Genomic DNA, 24,315 nt, shown 5'->3' with positions numbered 1-24,315 from the left:
ATGAAGCACCTTCTGTTCTTACTTTCGTCTCCTACCTAGAGTAAATGAAATGCTAATCACCTCTTGTGTTAGTGATAGAATTTGTAAATTTCCACAGATAAAATATGTTTACTGTAATTTCCAAATAGCTGATAGCCAGTAGCAATATCTTAAGCAACTGGTATATAAGGATCTATATTCAAGTGTTTATATTATAACTAGTAGATAGTATTATTTGTTACAGCAGGTCATAACACTAAAAAATTACCACATATCTACAATTTGATCACAAATTTTAGTGGCAGTGATCACTTATTCTATTAAAGAGAGGCAGTAATTGCCAAAGTACTGCCTAAAAATGTAAGAAAATTCTCATTACAGGGTAAGATAAAATTGTTCAGTTATTAAACAGAAATTCACATCTATCCCTCTACAGGAAAAAAATGTGTACAGTTAATATCTAGTATAGGCAGTCGAGTTTCCAAAGTAATCTGTCATCTCTACCAGGCATGAATCTAGGGAACAGGAGGATAACTGCTGAATTTTTGATATTTGACACTTAAAGTATAGAACTTTAAAGGAGGATCTCTATTATATAAATAATCTTTGAAGAAGAGTGGTTTATGTTTTTGGACAACCAAAAAATTATTTAACTTCCCAGGAATTTTAAAGCATGTTTTCACTTATTATTAAACAGTAACATTGAATAGACTACTCTTTTATCAGTTATTTTTTTCAACATTGAGCAGATGACTTTAAAGAAGGCTCACCTTCCTGGTTTTCTTTCTAAACTGAGATTATTTCTTCTCTCACTTATGCTCCTATTTTCTAATGGCCATGTCTCAAAAAATTTTTATTCTAGCATCTTTTTTCCTTTTATCTTGGTTTCGCTGTAGTGCTAGATAGATGATTACTTGTGAGAATCTCAAATCTACATACCAGGCTCCAACTTCTCTCCCTTTCCCTCTCTTTCTGAGTTACGGCTTGGCTCCATCACGCAGGCTTGAGTGCAGTGCCATGGTCATGGCTCACTGCAGCTTTGGACTCCAGGGCTCAAGGGATTCTCCCATCTCAGCTTCCTGAGTAGCTGGGACTCCAGGTGTACAGCATCATGACTGGCAATTTCATTGTTCTTACAAATGGGGTCTTGCTTTGTCATCCAGGGTGGTCTGGAACTCCCAGCCTCAAGCAATCCTCCTTCCTCAGCCTCCTAACGTGCTAGGATTACAGGCGTGAACCACCACACCTGGCCAACTTCTAAGTTTTAGTCTTGTACTTTTTAAATTCTTTCTCATACTTACCTAATATTTTTTCCCACCATGTCAAGCCCTTAAAAACGCAGCGTGGACAAAAGATATTAATTTTTTTGAGATTGATAACTGTATGATAGTGCTTATTATTACCTCAGAATTACGGGGGCAACAGTGTAATCCAGTAGGTGGGGGAAATAGTGGATATTAAGACAGAAATGGGATCATAACTCTTCTGTTTTCCCACATTAATTGTTTTAAGGGGGTAAAGGCAGGGAATATGAAAACAGGAAGATATAAAGGAGGTTGTGAAAGATGACTCAGGACTTGAAACAATGTTTCACTTCAGTAAATTTACAGTTGAATGTATAGAACAGAGAAAGAAGAAAAGAGGAAGGAAAAACAAACTCCATGATTTAAAATTTTGATGACTGTGACAATAACTGTGTCTTTAACTGAGAAATGGTAGAAATAAAAATTATAAGCTTCAAATATAACTTATTCTTGACAAAGATGATAGTTGCAAGCTGAAGCCAAAATTTCTAAGTAGGATTAATGCAAAGATTTCAAGACAAACTTTAATAAAGAATTATTGATGCAAGCGCTTTGAGAAAGCGAAGGTAGAGAGTACCCATTAGCTCTTGCTTAGAGAGATAAAGGTCCCTGAAATAAAATTTGCATTTTAATCTACACATTTTCAGCGTGTCATCATAAGTTCGCATGTTGTTTATTACAAATGGGAAACGATTTCCTGTAATAAATCAAGATTAGTTTTAATAGTTTCAAGGACTGTTGATTTGTAATCTTAAGACTATTAGTGTTGTGGAAAATTAAATACAATGGTGTTTTAGGAAAAGTTCATTGAAGGTTCCATTTTATGTGCCTTAAAAGATGAGTTTTGCTTACTTATTCTGATATTTAAGCACTGCTGTAAACTTCACATAGTTAGTAATAACCACTGTATACTTAATGAGTACAAAATATGGAGTATTTCCATATTAAGTTAAAAGAAACATTTAAAAGCACTTCTACTTGTGATGTCATTGGGGGTTCAACACAATATAAAGTACACACATTGCTGGGGGAGAAGCAAAGAATAAAGAACCCATGGGGAAAAACTCAAGACTCACCTAAATCAAATCTTGGTTTTCAGCATTATCTTTCATTACTACTCTGTTACACAAAAGATTGCTATCTGTCCTTTTCTATATGTCCTCTACATTAAAACTTACTATTCGTATACATACTGCTCCCTACATCGGCAGTGCCATTCACAGCCCACTTATCTGCCCTCTTAAATTTATATCAAATTCAACTCCCTTCAAAAAGCCTTCTCAGCTGCTTTAACCCAAGTCAGTAGTCTGTCTTCTGGAAAACAATTGACGCCGATGCCTCCTTTTCCTTTAGCAACTGAAAATAATAGTATAATTATTTAATGTATGTGTGTGTATGTGTAACAACATCATACTATTTAGTGGTATTTATATCAAGTATCTGCTGCAATGGATGATAGAGGACTTAAAGACAAATATGTTATTCATATCTATTTCTCACAGGTCTACTGCTGTCGAGGAATTTTTTTTAGGAATCAAAGAACCCCATCAGTCATGGGGTTCAGGAGGATATTTATTATTTAGGTGCACTGGCCCAGTCAGATTAACATCCAAAGGACTGAGCCCTGAACAAAGAGTTAAGTTACCTTTTAAGCATTTTATGGGGTGAGGGAAGATCTGTGCAGGGAGAAGCATATTACAGAAGTGAGAAAAAAAGTTATTCAATTAATTGAGACATGCATAACATCATTTCTTAGTTTTCAAGGAAAAACATGTTTTGCAACTTGAGTTTATCTGTCCGGTGACCTTGCTTGCTGCAGCCTAGCTATGGAATCAGGGTCTTCACGTTGCGTGGGAAGCGAGGAGAGATAAGCCTCACTAGCCACAGAAAAACAGGCAGTTAGTTTTTTAAAGGATTCCAGCTCTTTCTGTTTCTTAGGGGTAATTGGGTTTTCTTACATACAGCTGAGTTTCTGCTTACACACACTTCAATTTCTTTTAATTCCTGTTACAGTGCAGTGCAATGTTCATAGTAGATGCTTAATATTTTTTGAATTATTGTATCTTTAGTCATTGAGAGCCGTCATTTTGAGAGTCAGTCTCATTCTTCTAGCCCTAGATTATTTTCATTTTCTTGAGATATGTGAATAAAGGACACAGGGGAAAAATAAAACACAGTTGAGAGTTTTGGTTAGTAGTAACCTAATTCACCCAGATTTTACTTCGTATTGGTTGGAACTCTTAAGTTGAGTGCAGCTAACATGAGACTTGTTTTGATTTATTGTAAACATATATTCTTGAATGACTAATGAACACTGCTTCATGTAAACAAATTTTCACCTTCTGATAATTTCCTATATTACACTTTGTAAAATATTCCCATTGGTAGTGGTCTAGAAAATACAATTTCAGTTGTTAAAATTCAACATTACTGTGTAGTTGTTGAAAATATTAAATAATTTGTTGCTACATGATGTTAGCTGTAGCTTAAATTTCAGATCGTGAGTGTTGTTAATATTATATAGTTGGAATTAGTTGTGAGATCAATGAATCAATGCTATCTTAATATTTTGTGTCTTTAATTTTTATACCAATTTATTTTGTGAGTGGATTTCATAAAAGGAAGTTGCTTTATGTTGCCAAGCTCTTTATCTTGGGTTTTTGTCCAGAGCTGAATTCCCTTTTCATCAAAGGACAGAGAGAGCCCATTATAAACTACTGAACAATGCTGATTTGATGGGTAGGCCACTTACATTAAAGTGAAAAGGAGGCCGGGCGCGGTGGCTCACGCCTGTAATCCCAGCACTTTGGGAGGCTGAGGTGGGTGGATCACGAGGCCACGAGATGGAGACCATCCTGGCCAACATGGTGAAACCCTGTCTCTACTAAAAATACAAAAATTAGCCGGGCATGGTGGCAGGCACATGTAGTCTCAGCTACTCAGGAGGCTGAGGCAGGAGAATGTCGTGAACCCGGGAGGCGGAGCTTGCAGTGAGCAGAGATTGTGCCACGGCACTGTAGCCTGGGCCACAAGCGAGACTCCGTATCCAAAAAAAAAAAAAGTGAAAAGGAGAGAATTTTCTCTGCAAATATCTAAAGATCCTTTACACAAAATAAAAAGACATTTTACTGGAATAACAAATATGATGCTATAAAGTGAAAAAATGAGTAATGTAAAGTTGACTAGTGATAGCTGACCTTGTGTTAGGTTAAAGAAAGAACAAAGTGAACTTAGCATCTAATTCGGTAGCAGTCATCTCTGTCTCATACAGACATGTGAAAACACACACAATTCGCATTTTGGAAGCCAATTACTTCTTTTGTTTTTTGAGGCCATTTATTTTCTCTAAAACGGATGCTTTGGTAAGCTAGCCTTTATTTCTGCTTGGTCACATCAATCAGTTCTCACACCTATAAAGTGCTTAAACATTTATAAAACGTTTGTAAAAGGCTTTCACAAATATTATACTAGTTGATTTATAAAATGGAGACAATTTAGAACAAATGAGTGATTTAAGTTTCAGAGGCTTAAAAGAGACTTTAAATACAGTCTTGCATACATAACTCATGCGTGGAAGACTAGATATCTGAGCCTCAGGAAATCAGTACTACGACTGCCCACTACACCTGTTTTGCCATAACACCAACTCTAAACTGTCATTGCCATTCCTTTTACTTTCTGTGATCCTTCTAGTTTCCAGTTAATGTTATGACACATTTATGATGTGCATATGGCGGGAGAAGAATAGGAGAATGATGAATTATTATCAAGAGTAAATTCACTAATGACACAAATGAAGAAAAATTATTAAAATACTTACATTCACAGACGTGCCCCCTCTGTCCATTAAGAATAATTCGGGTCTACTCAGTCAACCTGGGCAGCCCTTCATCTACACCCTTCCTTAAGAAGTAGTATTTTGCTTTTTGAAAGTTGATAATGGGGAGGGCCAAGAGAGAAAACACCTTTCAAATGGGTTTCTAAAGGAGAGTTTAGATGAGGATGAATTATTTTTTTGGGAGGGGGGTCCCCTAGGATGCTTAATTTAGGAAGTTACGTAGCGCTATGTGATGAATGTAGTCCACTTGTACTACATCATGTTAGAAAAATGAGTTATTTTGAAATTACAGCTGTTTCATTCTCTTTTGTCATAATGTTGCTCTGATTTTGGATGGCATGAGTCACAATTTTATAAGGGCACACAGATAATGGACGGCACTCATACTCGACGTCATTACCATCTATTACAGGAGTCACACAGACTGCAAAAAAAGAGCGTAAGAAGTACTACTAGATAAATAAGGGCTATAAGACTTACCCCACTTACTCCCATTTAGGGCTGGAAGCACCAGGGAAATATTCCTGAAGAAGATACATAAATGTTTCTTTCTCCTTAAGGACTAAACTGGAAACAGTTTAGGGTATCTGCAGTACATTTTGCATATAGATCCAGTACCCAATAAAAGTGAGCATAATATGTATATTTGTTTAAATGGGTCAAATCTAATTATTATTAATATGATTGAAAGCATATTTCTGTATAGTCACCTGGGATTAAAGTGCCTGAATCCCAGCTACTCGGGAGACTGAGGCAGGAGAATCTCTGGAACCCAGAGGTGGAGGTTGCAGTGAGCTGAGATCGCGCCATTGCACTCCAGCCTGGGTGACAAAGCAAGACTCCAAAAAAAAAAAAAAAAAAAGATGTTGCACTGACAATCCTGCTGATTTTCTCTAAGCCCATAGGACTCTCCAAATAAAAGTATAGTTTATCCATTATAGGTAGGGCATGGTGGTCACACCTGTAATCTCAGCACTTTGGGAGGCCAAGATGAGCAGATCAGTTGAAGTCAGGAGATCGAGACCAGCCTGGCCAACATAGTGAAACCCTCAGCTCTACCAAAAATACAAAAAACAGCTGGACATAGTGGTACATGCCTGTAATCCCAGCTACTTGGTAGGCTGAGGCGGGAGAATTGCTTGAACCTGGGAGGTGGAGGTTGCAGTGAGCCAAGATCATGCTGCACTCCGGCCTGGGTGACAGAGTGAGTCTCTGTCTCAAAATAAAAGCAAACAAAACAAAATGAACAAAACTATTGTATATACATCAAGAAGTGTGCCAGTCACACACAAGCTTTTGTTTCTTTTAGTGATTTGTTAGATGGAATTCTTTTAAACTTCATTTTTTTTAGCAGGGTGGTATATAATGCATGCATCTTTGAGACAGGCTCTTTTTTATTTCATTATTAAGCAGACTGACAACAACTTGTTCTTTAATATGAATGCATTGTTTTGTTAACCGTGTATGTGGAGTGGTCAGTCCTTACTGTGTGCATGAGTGAGACTGACGTGGGAACTGTGCAGTAGACAGAGCAGTGGGAGGCAGGGCTGGCTCAGGGGGGTGCTAGTCACCATGTCACAGGAAGGTATGTCTGGGCCTAGATGTCAGGAGGCTTTCAGGGCTTGTTTCTCAAGCACCAGGGAGTGATCAGAGCCACTTGGTTCTGCCTAGTGCCCTCTGCTTAGGACTCATAGTAGTGATGTGCCCATCCCCTGGGATCACACGGTCCCACTGCTGCCCATGACCCTGACACACTCAGGCAGAAGGGCCCAGGGTGGGATCAGAAAGCTGAGGGGTCTGATTTGCATTGATGGACCCTCCCTCTCTCTGAGTATGAAGAGAGGAAGAGAGAGATTTGGGGGAAGCTCTGCTTCAGCAGTGGACACAGAAGGCAGGACTTGGGACAGGATGCAGCATGGTGTGGCCCCCTCTCCTTGCCCTCCCTATTTACTGCACAGGTGACTGGACACAGGGCCAGGGGAGGAGCTCTGGGAAGCTCATGGGGCTCTGGTTCTCTGCTTGTCTCTAGATCTAGAGTCACCATGTCTGTTTCTGTCCCACTTCCAGGGTCCTGGGCTCAGTCTGTGCTCACTCACCTGCCCTCAGTGTCTGGGAGCCCAGGGCAGAGGGTCACCATCTTCTGCACCGGAAGTAGCAACAACGTCACAGATACTTATCCTGTGAACTGGTACCAGCATCTCCCAGGGGCGTGCTTAGACTTCTCATCCTTGGTGATAGTGACTGACCCTCAGGAGTCCCTGATTGATTTCTCTGGCTCCAAGTCTGGCAACTTAGCCTCCCTGACCATCACTGGGCTCTGGCCTGAGGATGAGGCTGATTATCACTGCCAGTCTTAGGATAGCAGCCTAGATGCTTACACAGTGCTCCGGGCCGGTGAGAAAGTGAGACAAAAACATGCCGTGTGCCCAGCAATGAGGCTTTCCTCGGTACCCATTACTCCTCAGCCAAGTCAGCTGGTTCCATCTTTGTATTTTTCTTTTTGGTCTGAAAACCTCTTCAGTGTAATTTGTTTAGGAGATGTACCTCACACCTAGATAATACGTGCCCCAAGCCTACACTTTGGCAACCACGTCTTGTGTTATTTTATCAAATGTAGCATATCTTCCTGGATCCCAGGGGCCAGCTGCTCTGGGGCAGAATCCATGAGGGGTGGGTCAGTCAACTGGGGCATCCACAGCAACATACCACAGACCGGGGTCTTCACCAGCAGATACTCATTTTCTCACAGTTCTGGTATCTGAAAAGATCTGATCAAGGTATCAGCAGGTTTTGTGTGTGTGTGTGTGTGTGTGTGTATTTGTTCCTGGCCCCTCTTTTATTCGCACGTGGCCATCTACTGACACTGTCCTCACATGGTCATCACCAGGTCTGTGTATTGTTTTTGTATAAATTTATTACGAAGACACCAGTAGTCCTGCAGTAGGGACCCATTCTTATAACCTCATGCAATTTTATTATCTCCTTACTGACCCAATCTCCGAATTTAGACAGACTGGTTGTTCATTTGTAAACACTGAAAATTGGAGTGGACATCATTTGATTCATAACAAGAGATTGGGGGACCAGGGTCCCAGGTCCAGCTGCGTCTTACCCTGGAGAATTGATGATGCAGAGACCATCTGTCCACTCCATTGACCTGAGCACCTGCTGTGAGCCAGGCTCTGGAAAGTGGGAATAAGAAATGTCCCAGGAACTTGAAGAAAGGTGAGTTTGCAGGAGTGGAGATACCACACAGAGGGATTAATGAGAAACATGCAGAGTCTGATTAAGGTTGTAAATCCACCTGCTGCATATGCGATGGACGAGGAGAAGGGGAGAGTCCAGGCAGTACCAGATGGGGCTCTAGTTTTGACACAAATGTCAGACTGTGGAGTCCTGGATGATGGTGCAGCAGGCAAGCTGGAGAAGAGAGGCCATAACCACATGGTTCAGGGGTCAGGGAGCTGAGAAAAGAGGTGCAGGAAGAGAGAGATCTGGTCAGGCATCTCTGGGCTTGTGTGGGGGCTAAAGGTTAACAGAACCAGGCCAACTGCCTGCCTGCCTGGTGCTGTCCGCTCAAGGGTCACAGCTGTGACCTCCCCATACCTAGCACCACACAGCACCACCCCTGCCCATCTCCCTGATATTCAAAACCAGAGGGGCCTGATTCAAGGTCTAGTGTGGCATCATAAGGCTGAGGGCTCTCATTTGCAAGGATGGACCCTTCTTCTCTGATGGTATGAGGAGAAGAAAGGAGAGATATGGGGAAAGCTCTGCTACAACTGTGGACACAGAAGGCAGGACTTGGGACACTCTTGACCATGGCCTGGTCCCCCTCCTCCTCACCCTCCTTGAACACTGCACGGGTGACTGGACATGGGGCCAAGGAAGGGGACCTGGGAATCCCATGGGGCCCTGCTTTCTCCTCTTGTGTCTAGAACCAGAATCATATGTCTCTCCCACTTCCAGGGTCCTGTGCCCAGTCTGTACTGACTTAGCTGCCCTCAATGCCTGGGGCTCAGGGTCATAGGGTCACCATTTCCTGCACTGGAAGCAGCTCCAACATGGAGGGTGGCTGTAATGTGAACCAGTATCAGTAACTCCCAGGTGCTGACCTCAGACTCCTCATGGATAGTGATAGGAATTGGCCTTCCATGGTCCCTGACCAGTTCTCTGGCTCCAAGGCTGGCAACTCAGCCTCCCTGACCACTCCTGGGCTCTGAAGGTTGAGGAAGAGGCTGATGATCACTGCCAGTCCTTTGACAGCAATGCAAGTACTTGCACTGTGCTCCAGGCCCATGGGGAAGTGAGACAAGGATCCCCTTCCTCCTTTGCCAGGAGGACGAGCACCCAGCAGTCCCTGCTCAGGCCTGGATAGAGGCTTCTGCTACTGCTGCTGCCTCCATGGCTCCAGGTACATCTAAGGCCCCACCGGGGAGTGGGGCTGCTCGTTCCCTTCTGTCCTGAAAGTCATGCACAGCAGCTCCTTCCTAGGAAAAGGACTCCCAGGGAACAACATCCTGCTTGCTGCAGCTTGGTATACAAGGCCTGTTTGCTCTGAAGTCCTGGGCTGAAGTGGCAGGTCTGGCTGTATCATCTCAGACCCACCTCTGACAGGGAACCTGCATCTTCCTCATTCTCCTCTCTCTGTTTCCAGGGGTTTCCAGAGTAGTGTCTTCCTCTCATTGGTTCTTAGTGTGTAGTCCTGTTCTTTTTGTTTTAACCTATTTTTACACATCTTTTCATTGAGGAGTAATTGACTTATAGTAAACCCCTGATACTTACATGCTCAATTTTATGTGTTTTGAAATATTAATATACCTTGAAAACTTACCGCAATATATCAGTGACTCCATCCTTAATCCCAAAAGCCTCCTTGTTACTTTTTGGAATCTCCCCTCCCTCCCTCCCTACAGCTTCTCCCAGACAATCACACATTCATGCTCTGCCTGTGGTTTGATTTTTAATTCTTAAGATTTGTAAATGGATTCCCACAGTATGTACCCTTTTGGTGTGGCTTCTCTCACTCTGCACATTCCTTCAGAGCCCTGGGCAACAAGAGCGAGACTCCATCTCACAAAAAAAAGAAAAAAAGGGATCAGTGATGCTGACGCTTACATTCCCTCCCAGTAAGGGTCTGTATAGACACACAGGGACCTGACCCTGTGTCTGCATCCACATTATGTTTTTCGGTTGTACAACTGCAATGTCAGCATTGACTGCATTTTTCAAGTCCTTAAGTGTGTGACCTTACTTGATCCTCACAGAAACTCTATTATTACTTCCCAGAATGTGAATCCTGGTTGGAGGCGGTGTGCATGTGGCCTGGGAATAGGATTTTTCAATTTAGCAAATACAAAAACAGGAAGTTAGCTAAATTTAAATTTAACAACAATTTGTTATTTTTTATCTTTTTATTATGAGAATATGCCACATGGTTTCGTTTGTTACTCTGACCTAACTGGGAATCCTGTACCCCTGCAGACACAGATTCTCAGGGGTCTCACTCTGCAGCTGGGTTCCCTGTCATGCCCGGATCTGTGCTTTTAACCTCCAGAGGAGTTTCTCTAACACAGACATCCCCAAGTAACTCCGTCAGTTAAAGACGTGTGATATGATTACCTCTCCATGATGTCTACTCACTTTCCATGAGTAATACCTCTAGGATACTCCTAGCCCCAGACTCAGGGCCTCTTCAGGGTCTGCTGCTTATTGGCCTCTGAACCAGGGACCCACAGCTTTTCACAATATTGAGTCTGGAAGATGCAAAGAGGCCCCTCAGTCCCCTTACTGTGGGCGCCAGCCAGGGGTTCATAAGAATTCCATGATACAGACAGGAGAGTTCGGGATGCTCCGCTCAACTCTCCCTCTGTCCAGCGAGAGATTGATCCAGGGTCTGTTTGATGCTTTAGGCTGGTGGGGTGAGAGCAGGGTGGCGGCACAGACTGAAAGACCTGGTCTTCCAAGACGGGGCTTGGCAACCTGCAAAGGAGGCCCTGGTCTGAATAGGGAGTAGGGATCTAGGAGGCAGCTCCAGGCATGGCCTGCATTTCTGTGGGTATGTCTGTCATCACTCTGGTCTCCTAGCTCTGATGCCTGTCAAGGAACCTGCCTCAGGCAGGGTAAGTTCCCAGGACTTCACAGTGTAGGAGTTCTGTACACCAAAATAAGGACAGATGCAGCCTAACAAGGTCCCAGCAGTTGCCTCCCCTGAGGAGGAGGGAATAGACAAAGGCAGGGCAGAAACTCAAAGATGAAGGAGAAGTGGTGGAGGTGATAGAAGCAGCCCCTGGGGCTGTAACTGGAGTCAGAAATGGGGGTGATGAGGGTCACAGGATTGAGGGTGGGGCCTTGAGGATTAGTACCTGCTGAATATGCCCAGCATCCACCTGAGGCTGCTGTGCCCTGTGGCTTTGCTCTGGAGCTCAGCTGCCCCTTGCAGCTTTGCCCTCCTATCTCATGGGTGAACCTCAGCCTTCCTCAGTGGCCTCTCTCGGGTGGGAGTCCAGGTGTGGCTGGGGATCATGGATGTGGGACAGGTACCACCTTGGTGAGGAGAACTGCATAGATAACTCCAGCTTTGTGAATCCCAGCACCAAGGTGAGGGCGTCTAGTACCCCCAGTGTGCCTGTGCCCTCTCTGGATGCTGACTTCGGGTGTCTTTGCCATGCCTTGGCTCTTGTCCTCCGGAACTTGTTCCTTCTGCCAGTTCAGGTCCTTAGAAAATCCTGAGGACACCTGGGATCCAAGAAATCCTGCTCCCTTCTTCCTCCAAGATGCAGGGACATCGTCAGGAATCCCTTCTCTCTGTGTCTCTTTCTTACTCTGGCCCCCTTGATGAGCTGTCCCTAGGAGAGAAGGTCACAGTTTCCTGACTACAGTTTCATGTAAAGTTGATTCTGCTCCCCGCCCTGGTCCCAAAAGTCCCTAGGCCACATTACTTACTGCTCAGTGACAGCAGCCGTACACCCACAGTGCACAGACTTTCAGGGCTGTGAGACACACTCAAGCCTGGGCACCTTCATTCTAAAGTGGCCTTCACTAAGTCACCAGCAGGGTGGGCAGCGACTTCCCTGTCCCCTTCTACACCTTAGACTTACAAGGGATGGTTCAAAGCATCAACTTCACTATATTTCCATATAGGATTTCTTTCCCCAGCAGCATGTGGGTCAATCAGGGTCATACAGAGGAGAAAGTAAATGCATTGTGTTAGAAAAAGCCATTGCTGTTGGACTGGTAGCTGACATTGTGTTACTTTGAGTCTGATTTTATCACCTTTCCATGATCAGTTTTCCACTGAGAAAACTTGGAGGTGATGGAGATGATTTTTGTTTTGATTGGGGCAACGGCTTTATGGGTATATACATATGTCAAGCTTAGTAAGCTGAAGTTGAACACTTCAAATATATAGAGTTGATTGTAATGTCTCAGTAAAATCATTATGGATATATTTCCATCTCGTTACTATCAGAGAGAGTGTCCTCATTATGTGTCTCCAGTTTCCTTCACAACAGAGCCACCTCTGTAACAACAGACCACTGACGTGGCCCCCGTAAGCTTGGCCGTGACCTTAACAGTCTGTTTTTAATGTCTGTGATGGGTGCACATCCTGCTGTGTCTTCCAAGGACATTTCTCCCTTTATAGGAATATGGTGTGCTCTTTGCCCTGCTATAGGGTTCCTGGTCTTTCACATTCAGGTGGCAGCTGCCTCCTACCCTGGCTCTTGTGGAAGGAGCTGCTCAGGCCTTTGGTCCCAGAGTCCTCTGTGTTTTCCTATCACTGCAGCCTTCTCACAATGGAAGGTCACCGTGATTCTGACATCCCCTTCTTGTAATCCAGAGTAACCTTCTGGGTGAAGAGTATTTACTTATATCCGCAACAGAGGCTTGACTCTCAGATGCTGTGAACTGACGTTGACCAGGCTCTGAGGCTGATGCTACTTACCTGATTTTCACTGAGAGACTGCATTCTGGCCAGTGAGCAGCAGGGGGCACTGTGGGTCTGTCTCAGGGTCTGTACAGTGGGTGTCCACAGCTGTGCCACCCCCCAAACTTCCCAGGGCTGTGCAGTGGAGCCTGCACTCACTGAGACAGACTCAGCAGCTGTGTTCTCTCTGGGTGTGGTCCCAGCATCCGCCTTCTCCCAGGTCCAGCCTGCAAGACTGTCCACCAGCCCCCCAGGTCTTGAATAAATGCATGGGGAGGGGTGGGAACAGTCACTGGGGGGACATATTTGCATTCCTAGTCCCTGGGCTCTGTGAGGCCAGTGGAGGGAAGATAAGAGAGGCCTGGGGGCAGCACTCCAGCTCTGGACCTCAAGGAGGGCTGTGTCCACCATGGCTGGGGGCCCTCTCTTCTCGCTGCTCCTCCCTCAGTTCTCAGATAGGGACAGGCCTCCAATGTCCAGGTGCATCCTCAGCCTTGACAAGTTCCCTCTGGTTCAGATCTCCCAGCAGCTCAGCTTTTGCTCCTGTTTCCTCAACCATGAGTGCCTGTGTTTGCAGGTTTTCTCTCCCTACCCATGATGACTCAGTTGCCCTCTGTTTGTGCATCTCTGGGAACATCAGCCAGACTCATCTGCACTCTAAGCAGTGGCTTTAGTGCTGGTGGCTGCCACATATGCTGGTTCCAGCAGAATCTAGGGAGCCCTTCCTGATATCTTTTGAGATTTTATTTGGACTCAAATAAGAGCCAGGGTTCTGGGGGTTCCCAACCCCTTCTTGGGATCTAAAGATTCATCGACCAACACAGGCATTTTTTAAATCCCTATGCTGAAGCCTGAAGATGAGACTGTTATGGTAGTACATTTTATTGCAGCTCTGAGGCTTACACAGTGCTCCAGGCCTATGGGGAATTGAGAGACAAATGTTACCTCCGCTCTCCTGGCCTGGTGGAGTCACCGCAGCTGGTGGCTCTGACAGATGTAGCTCAGTATGTAACTTCCGTGTGAGCACCTGATTTTCCTCGAACAAGTGGACTTAACAGTGTTATACCCCTTTTTCAGTTGAACTGCTGTATCTCCCATAATTTCCATGTATTGTGGAAGGAGCCTGGTGGGAGGTAATTGAATCATGGGGGCGGTTTACCCTGGACTGTTCTCATGGTAGTGAATAAGTCTCAAGGAGAGCTGATGATTTTATATGAGGTTTCCCCTTTCACTCGATCCTGTTTCTCTCTTGTCTGCCACCATGGAAGATGTGCCTTTCCCTTTCTGCCACAATTGTGAGGCCTCCCCAGCCACGTGGAACTGTGAGTCTGTTAAACTTCTTTTTTTTTTTATAAATTACCCAGTCTCAGGTACATCTTTATCAGCAGTGTGAAAACGGACTAGTACATATCCTATGAAATAATTAAGGATAACTCAGAAAATGGAAAGTCACATACATGGAAAAATATAAAATATTGCAAGATAAAGGAAGTCAAATGAATAGATGTTTCTAGTTTGTGGTTCCACTCTATGTCATTAAAATAATATTTTTTTCCAAATTTGTTTGGTAGAGTCACAGCAAAGTTTTTTTTTTTTTTTTTTTGAGATGGAGTTTCGCTCTTGTTGCCCAAACTGGCATGATCTCTGCTGACTGCAACCTCCGTCCCCTGGGTTCAAGCAATTCTCCTGCCTCAGCCTCCTGAATAGCTGGGATTACATGTGCACACCACCACATCTGGCTTTTTGTATTTTTAGTAGAAATGGGGTTTCACCCTGTTAGCCAGGCTGGTCTCGAGCTCCTGACCTCAGATAATCCATCTGCCTCTGCCTTCCAAAGTGTTGGCATTACAGGTGTGAGCCACTGCACCCGACCCACAGCAAAGTTTTCAAGTAACATGCTTTACATGTAATAAAAATCACAGCAAAGAAATAGAAAATGTCAGAAAATTTATCAGTGAAATAACAGCCCTGTGATAATCCTGCTGAAGTTCCAAGTGACCTGTTTCTGAAGAAGGATTAAGGAGGAAGTTGCTTTTCCAAGTCTAGGAACACATTTTGGGTGATCAAGGGGAGTGAAGAAAGGACAGCTTAAGTCAGGGAAGAGGACAGATCAGGTGCAGGACACACTGCCCAGGGGAGGCTGATGGGCAGAGTGTGAGTGTGACAGGCCTGGAACTGAGTGTTGCTGAGCTGAAACTGTGCTATCACCTGCAGTGTGCACTTGGGGTGACATTGTTCCGGTTGCCATCTTATCTCCATGAATAACCAGACCAACTGGGCAAATTTCAGGACCCAGAAGCTCCTTTCTAAAAAATCAAATCAGTGTTATTTCAGGGTCCCTGATTGTATTCTCAAGGGTTAGATGGAAAACCGACATCCGTAATTCTTTTAGACACACTGAAGATGCTTCTCACAAAACAGATCCCCTCTAAGCACTGGCTTGACCTGTCTTAGAATGTGTGGTATTGTCCCTGTACCACATGGGCTGCAGCTGGCCTGGTCTTGTGGGAGGATGGATAATTTGGTGTAACACATACTGGGGAAATCCTGAGACTCAGAACTCTCTGAGTCATTGTGGGACCCAGGGAACAGGGTTCTCCATCTTCCAACAGTTGTCATAGATTTTTTTCACAGAACGGGTCCCAGAAAGCAAACAGGTCAGAAAGCAAACAGGCAGATGTCAGTGTGGATGAAGTGCCTCTGCCTTCATCCTGTGAATGTGGTAGGAAAAGAGATTTGTGGTGCCTCTGCCTTCTCTTTGGGTCCTAAGGAGAAGGGTTATGGGTGTCCCCATCCTGCCTGGGGTCCCCTCTTCCTCACTGCCGTGACACATGACCGAAGTACAGGCCCTTGCAGGTCTCCCTCGCAGGTCTGTCTGCTCCAGGGTGGGCCCTGCCCCTGTGGTTACAGGTCTCTGTATCTCCCCTGTTGGTCCAGCCTGATGCAAGGGCTCAGCTCCCGGAAGAGAAGCCAACATCTACTGCCCTGGAAGAAGCAACGCGGTAAGTAGAATGGCAAGATTTTTTCACGTCAGCACTGGGGATATCTCATGCCTACTCTGGGTCCATTGAAGCAATCATATACTCTCTGAATCTCAGTTCTCACTGTTGGCTCCATGTAACCCTACCTCAGCAACTCTAACTTGCTACATGGGGAATAAACGAAAGGAGAGGTTTGTAAATGACAAGTGTCAGTCACTCTTCACCATGCAGAGGTGTCTGTGTCCTTCTGTGTCAGGTTTTGTGCCAGCAGGGTTGTGCCCTGCAAGCTATTTCAAGGTCCTCCATGCAGTCTGTGTTCCCTCAGCTGGCCAGATTGTCTGGAAGTTAAGGTCACCTTCTCATGCACTGGAACAAGCAGCAGAGTCAAGTGGACAGTGTGGTCTGGTACCACAAGATCCTATGGGAGCCCCAGATGGTAATGCCTGCCGGTCTCCAGCTTGCAGGTTTCTGATTTAGGACTCTTGCTCTAGGTCTGGCCACTTGGGCTCCTGCAATACTCTGGGATCCTTTGTGAGGATACGGGTGATGATCACTGTTCAGGATATGGAAAGAGCTCAGTGTTAACCCAGGGCACCTGCCCCATGGGGAAGCAAGGCACAGGCTTGTTTCCATCTGATCCCCCAGCCTGGCACATAGACCCACTCTCACCTTGTTTGACCAACATCAGACTCGGGACATTCCTGCAGTCATTCTCCCTCCAGGGCCAATAGACAGAGGCCCTTCCCTTGGCCTGTGGCCTTGTATCCAGTCAATCTTTATACCAGGCTTTTAGGATAAAACATCCCCAGCCTGGGCATTGCCACACAGGCAGGTAGCTCAGAAGGAAAATACTTTGGTGATTCCAGATGTCTGGGCACTTGACCTTGGTGTGTGTGTGTGTGCATGACTAAGGTCAGGTTTGGGGTTAGGAGTGAGAGTGGTCACCAGATGGTCCAGGGAGAAGATGCTGAAGCTTTTGTTGTCAAAGATAAAACTTAAACACATTCCTGCCCTTGCCTGTATTTAAGGCAGCCTCCTGAAGCCTGCAGGTTTCTGAAGATTTTCCATAAATGGTGAGGGTGCATGGCTTAGAATGGATGATTGGAGATATCATCAAAGGGCCAGACAGGAGGAGGGGACAAGTGTCAGCACAGGATAAACAGAATATACAGTTGATTATGCCAAAGAATACTGACATATCTTTGAGGGTAATTCAAATTCAGTGTCCTTGAGGACTAAAGGGGGTGGGGGGATTGAGGGTTTCAAACCTCCACTAGGTCCTTATGCAAACAGATGCTGAATTCCAACCCACATGAAGAAGGAGGCTAAAAAGATGAGGCAAAATTTCTGAAATTCAGGTGAAGGAGATTTCTGCAGTTTCTTGGTGCTTAAAAGACAGAGACCTGCCAGGCATTAATTTGAAAATCCTGTAGAGTCACAGCACAGGGAGAAGGGAATGTATTAGATGCATGAATTTACTTTGATGTTAGAAACACCACCTCTACCCCCACTAATAATGGTTTTCATCATTCGTACTTAGGTACATGTACAAACTCCAGCGACCATAATTAACCACAAAGAACAGACATTGTATAAACTGTCACAAGGTTCTGTGTTGTAGGACTAGTACTTGATGTATTAAAATAGTGTGGGTGCTAATAAAGCAAGGTTACATGTTGCAATCTCTAGGGTTGCTACTGAACTTGCAGAATGTAAAATTAAATAGCTACTAAATGTAAAATGATACAATAGAGATACTTTATTCATAAAATAAGAAGTTAGAATGGAGGAATAGATCAACAAAGCCCAGAAGAAACACAACATCAAATATATTAAATGTAAATGCATTGGCGAACCAAAAAAAAAAAGACTCCCTTAAAATAAAGATGCATGTGTGTTAAGTTTTAAAGGATGCAAAAAGTACACCATACAAACATTTACCTGCAGAAATCTGCTGTGGTTATCTTGGTATCAGGTCAAATAATTTTAATAATAGTGGGACATTTTGTGCTTGTAAAGTGAGATATTCAACAAGAACACGTAACAATTATAAATTACACATCCCTAATTACATAACTTTAATCCATATAAAGTATAAATTAGTGAGACTAAAGATAATATATTCACAATTTTAGTTATAAATAACAGCACACTTTTATTAACTATGTGAATAAGTAGAAAAAAATTGCACTTTATTTTTTATTTTTTATTTTTTATTACACTTTTAAGTTCTAGGGTACATGTGCATAACGTGCAGGTTTGTTACATATGTATATTTGTGCCATGTTGGTGTGCTGCACCCATCAACTCGTCAGCACCCATCAATTCATCATTTATATCATGTATAACTCCCCAATGCAATCCCTCCCCTTCCCCCCTCCCCATGATAGGCCCCAGTGTGTGATGTTCCCCTTCCCGAGTCCAAGTGATCTCATTGTTCAGTTCCCACCTATGAGTGAGAACATGCGGTGTTTGGTTTTCTGTTCTTGTGATAGTTTGCTAAGAATGATGGTTTCCAGCTGCATCCATGTCCCTACAAAGGACGCAAACTCATCCTTTTTTATGGCTGCATGGTATTCCATGGTGTATATGTGCCACGTTTTCTTAATCCAGTCTGGGGAGAACACAGGGCTGCTTCAAGGGCCCTGCTCTGCAACCATGGTCTTTATCCAAGTCATTGTCTCCAACCTCTGTAAGGGCTTTCTCTGAAACTGTAGTAGCATTTTTTCCCATGTGCCCAAGGCAGGCTTACAGGGTGCTGACCCCACCCCTTAAAAGGTGCTAATGCCCAAGACAGGAGGGAGAATTAGGAATCAGGAGCCTACCCAGGGCTTCCCTCTTCCTCACAAAATTGCACTTGGTGTCTATATTGACATAGAATTTGCGCCTGGGTTGGGAAATATTTATTTACTTATTCACTAATTAATCTCGTTCACTTTCTGTCATCTATGTAAGTGAGGGGCAGAAAGGAAGAGGGGGGCGCAGAGGGAGAAGTTGAACCCAAGGGTAGGTCCTGGCAGTCTGGGCACAGGCTCTGATCAGCCAGGGGGAAGGAAGAGGGAGCAGTTCCTGGTGCCCTGGAGGGAGGTGATGCCCTGTCCCTGCTGGGCTTCGTGCTTCATTGTGCCCAGGGAATGATTTTCAGAGAGGCAGAGCTCTTAGGAGAGTCCTGTAAACCATACAGTGAGCTGGGCAGGTGAGTCCAGGGGTAGGGGCTGTGTGGAGACCTGAGACCAGGTGTGGCCTGGCATGGACACCGCCCAGCGTCATTCTTTTGGGGAGGACAAAGTGGACAGAGGAAGAGACAGGATACATGGGTGTGTCTGAGCTGTGGGCGGCAGGGGACGCTGTGGCCTACTAGGGCCTTGAGAGCTGTGCTATGGATCCCTGCTGGGAGCCACCCCCGGTCCTGGGCTGGAGCCCTCTGTTCCCTGCTCACTGGGACTGGTTGCTGTGTCCTCACAGGTCCCTGCGTAGCCACAGAATAGCCACACCCAGGTCCACACCCTCTCAGGGTTAGCTTTCCAGGCAGAGGTCAGAGTCAGAACCCAAGGTGGGGTTTGGACAGCCCAGGAGAGGAGGCTGCTTTGCAAGTCCCTCCTAACCCCCTTCACCCTGAACTGCTGGAGGGGTAGGAGGGACTTGAAGAGTCCAGGCCTGCCAGAGATCTCTCAGGACACAGAGTGGGGGTTCCCCACCATGGCCTAGGCTCCTCTCCTTTTCTCATCCATTACGCAGCTGGCTGCAGCCAGGCATCAGGGCTGGGGATGAAGGGATCAGGGTTGTTGCGTGTGTTCTGTCCACTAACCTGCCTTTCTTACTCTGTCTGTCTTGACATTCAGGGTCTCTTGGGCCTGCTCTGTGCTAACTCAGTCAACTGCAGTGTCCAGGTCCGTGGGGCAGATGACCACAGCACCTGCACTGGGAGCAGCACCGATGCTGGGAGTGTGCATGTGTTTTGGTACCAGCAGTCTCCAGGCTGTGGTGACTCAGAAACCCTCCTAGTCAACAACACCCTGTCCAGCAGAAGCAGGCCATGCTCTGATTGCCCATCTGGGGTAGTGTCAGTAGGGCTCAGTGAGCAGCTGAGCTTTCACCCCAATATCCTCAACCAGGTCGAACATGGCAGGGCTAGTTTGAGCTGGTTTATCCTCCTATCCACCTATGCCTGATTTTGGCAGGGCCCAGTCAGGAGCTGAATTTCAACCCCCATCCCTAGCAATGAGTTGAATGAAATGGTACAAGGCAGAGCACACCAGCCCTCAGTATTCCTTCCCTGAACCCAGACTCTGGTGGTTATGGGGGCCAAGGAGGACCAGAGCTTTGTCTCCCACCTGGCAATAAGAATACTGGTTGGGGATGGGAGCCAGTGTCATTGGCACACCTGTCCTCCCCCCTTCCTTGGTGTCAGTGAGTCCTCTTCCCCATGAAAGTGTCAGCAGCACTGGGGTACTGAGAGCCAGGGCTCTGCCTTTACTTTGGCAGTGGGAAGCTGAACCTACAAAACTGCGTCCTTCAACAACAACTCAACAGGAAGATTACCTGATAAAAGGGAGATTAGTGGTGCCCAAAGGCTCAAAATACAATATTTAAATGTCTAGCATTCAGTTCGTGAAATCATTGTCATATCAAGAATTAGGACATTCAGAACCCAGATTAAAGAAGACAACGACATGCATGGACACTGAAGTAACTCAGATGCTAACATATGGATTTTTAAAGCAACAACCGTAAAATCCTTTTGATGAATAACTAAAAGTACTCTTGAAACAAATGGAAAAGAAGAAAATCTCAGAAAAGAGAGAAGTTATAAAATCAAATCAACTGGAAATTAAAGAACTTAAGAATAAATGAAAAAATTTTAAAAAGTTCAGGCAGGACTCAATAACTGGTTACATTTGAGATTCAGTCCCTGGGTGAGGTGTTCCACACAACATAGGAATACAGTAGAAATAAACAGGTAAACACATGAAAATCAATGACTCTGGTTTTGCTTGGGAAACATTGAAGTGGTAAATATAAAGAATAAAATAGCATTTATTTATTGAAAGAACTACCTTTATTATTATTTTTTAATCATTTTCCCATTTATATTCTCTTGAAGATGTTCTCGGGGGACACTGAGTCTTCCCAGAGGTGAGCAAAGCTTGAAATAAACTCCCACTCATTTCATTTAATGAGTCCTGGGGCCCATGCTCACTGGCCTGAGTTAGGGGTGACAGCAGGTGCTTCCTCCCAAGTAGTGAAGTTAGAGCTCACAGCAGCCCAGCCTCCCTGAGAGTAGAGCTGCTCTCGGCTGAAAACAACAGAAGCAGATGGTGGTGGTGATGGTTTTGGTAAAGGGCTTATTACTGTATAATGTGTGACCCAAATATATGCCCTTTAGGGAGCTACAGAGGAGATAAAACCCATTCAGGGTCCAGCAGCATCTTAGAGCTCTGCAGATTTTTGGAAAGTTTACATCATGCCCTGGAAGCCTCTCCTCCACTTCCCCATCCTGCTCAGTCTTTGCCCAGGTTCAAGGAGATTTGAAAGACCAGCCCCTGGAGAGAGCCCTCTGTTCTTCCCCCTTCCTGGCATGTGTCTGTCTCGGTTTCAGCATCTACTTCTCAGGGTGTGGTGACTCAGGAGCCCTCACTGACTCTTTGCTGAGGAGGGACAGTCACTCTCACCTGTGACTCCATCACCGGAGTGGTCACCAACAGTTTCTGTCCATACTGGATGCAACCGAAGTCTGGACAACTTTTTAAGACATTGATTTATGACTCAAGCAACAAACAGTCCTGAATGACTACCTGATTCTCAGACCTTCCTGTGAACAAAGCTGCCCTGAGCCTCTGGGGAGCCCAACCCATAGGCTAGACTGAGTACTACTCAAGCTACACCACAGTGGTGGTTACTGCAGCGAGATATCCAGATGGGAGCCAAGACATAACCCTGCCTTTGACAGCCTGGGTCAAAATGATCACGTGTTGCGGGAAGTCAGGGACCCCAAACGGAGGGACCGTCTAGAGCTGTGGCAAAGGAACATAAATTGTGAAGATTTCATTTTAATATGGACATATATCAGTTTCCAAATAATAGTTTTATAATTTCTTACACCTGTCTTTAGTTCAATCTCTGAACATAAATTGTGAAAATTTCATTTTAATATGGACATTTATGAGTTCTCCAAATCAATACTTTTATAATTTCTTATGCCTGTCTTTAATCTCTTAATCTTGTTATCTTCGTAAGCTGAGAATGTACATCACCTCAGGACCACTATTGTACAAATTGATTGTAAAATGTGTGTTTGAACAATATGAAATCAGTGCACCTTGAAAAAGAACAGAATAACAGCGATTTTAGGGAACAAGAGAAGACAACCCTAAGGTCTGACTGCCTGCAGGGTTGGGCAGAATAGAGCCATATTTTTCTTCTTGTGGAGAGCCTATAAATGGACATGCAAGTAGGGAAGATACCGCTGCATTCTTTTCCTAGCAAGGAATATTAATAATTAAGACCCTGGGAAAGGAATGCATTCCTGGGGGGAAGTCTACAAATGGTTGCTCTGGGAGTGTCTGTCTTATGCAGTTGAGATAAGCACTGAAACATGTCCTGGTCTCCTGCAGTACCCTCAGGCTTATTAGGGTGGGGAAAAAACCACTCCCTGGTAAATTTGAGGTCAGACTGGTTCTCTGCTCTGAAATCCTGTTTTCTGTTTAAGATGTTTATCAAAACAATACGTGTGCAGCTGAACATAGATCTTTATCAGGAGTTTTTTTATTTTGCCCTTTGCCTTGTGATCTTTATTGGCCTCAGAAGCATGTGATCTTTATGACCTACTCCCTGTTTGTACACCCTCACCCCTTTTGAAGTCCTTAATAAAAACCTGCTGGTTTTGTGGCTCACGTGGGCATCACAGTCATACTGATATGTGATGTCATTCCCGGAGGCCCAGCTGTAAAATTCCTCTCTTTGTACTCTATTTCTCAGCTGGCGACAGGGAAAATAGAAAGAACCTATATTAAAATATTGGGGGCTGGTTCCCACAATAATCACGTGACATCAGGATCACATGACCAGAAACTTGAGCTCTCAAGGCAGTCTAAATGTTGCCTGTCCTTAAAGAGAAAGGTAAATGGAAGGGTCTACATCAATTTATTCCTGTCTGTGTCCAAAAGTTGATGAAATCCATCAATGAGTTAGGAGGAATTGGTCCAGAAAAGCAGATTCCTAATATTTTTAATCCAAAAGGAGTACTATTGCCTACCTCAGATCCAAGGAATAAATTTCAACATTTTTTTTTCCAGGAGGAATAATCTTCAATGATGTACTTTGTCAGCTAAGAACAAAAGGAAGAAATCTCCTTTTGCATATTGATGACGTTTTTATTAGGTTATAATTAAGGCATATTGCACAATTTAAAACATACTAAAATTATAGTTTTTTTGTAAAGGACTCTTTTTTCTATATGTTATGTGTTATATTGGACTCTAAAGAATATATGTTAAAGCCCCACACCTCATTATTCAAGTACATAAAATCATTTGAAAATCAGATCATTGGAGATAAAACAGTTAAGATGAGGTCATTCTGGAGTAGGGTGGTCTCTTTATCCAGTGTCCATAGGTCCTTCTAAGAAGTCAGCCATGAGAAGACAGAGAGGCACAGGGAGAACCTTATGTTAATATAGAGGCATGGAGTGAAGTCGTTCAGCTACAATATAAGGAACACTAAAGATTATCAGCAAAGAGGAAGAGCTGCCAGGAAGACTCAAGGAAGGATTTCTCTGCAGGTGTCAGAGGGAACATGGCTCTACCCTGTTGATTTGGACTTCTAGCCTCCAGAACTGAAACAATAAATGTCTTCCATTTTAAACCACATGAGTAGGGTTATTTTTATGGCAACTCAAGGAAGTTATTATACCAAACAGTCATTCTAACTATTTCTGAGTTTGTATGCATTCTCTCCTCTTGCTTCTCAGTTTTTCAACAACTATGAGCTTCCAACAACAAAGAGCTTCTATGAGGAGCTCTGTCTCTACTACAAGAGCCTGGACTTTTGACCTAATGGAGAGGAACCTCAGGAAGGCAAGGCATTCTGATAAAATGCCCCTTCAGTCCTTACTTGAGACCTTTTATTTTATTTTATTTTATTTTATTTTTTGAGACGGAGTCTTGCTCTGTCGCCCAGGCTGGAGTGCAGTGGCCGGATCTCAGCTCACTGCAAGCTCCGCCTCCCGGGTTTACGCCATTCTCCTGCCTCAGCCTCACGAGTAGCTGGGACTACAGGCGCCCGCCA

The 24,315-nt window shown here is 44.4% G+C and overlaps 2 pseudogenes; both read left to right on the top strand.

Annotated features, from left to right (window-relative positions):
- Positions 1-7,163: 7,163 nt before the first annotated feature.
- On the top strand, positions 7,164-9,588 carry LOC108536056 (Ig lambda chain V-I region MEM-like; annotated as a pseudogene).
- A 6,802-nt stretch (positions 9,589-16,390) lies between these two features.
- LOC108536055 (bone morphogenetic protein 6-like) overlaps positions 16,391-24,315 on the top strand; it is a 21,438-nt pseudogene continuing 13,513 nt past the window's right edge.

The sequence above is a fragment of the Rhinopithecus bieti genome, unplaced genomic scaffold (assembly GCF_001698545.2).
Source record: "Rhinopithecus bieti isolate Rb0 unplaced genomic scaffold, ASM169854v2 scaffold_13317, whole genome shotgun sequence".
NCBI classification, from domain to species: domain Eukaryota; kingdom Metazoa; phylum Chordata; class Mammalia; order Primates; family Cercopithecidae; genus Rhinopithecus; species Rhinopithecus bieti.
The sequence above is the reverse complement of the archived record's forward strand: the minus strand, read 5'-3'. Positions and strand labels throughout refer to the sequence as shown.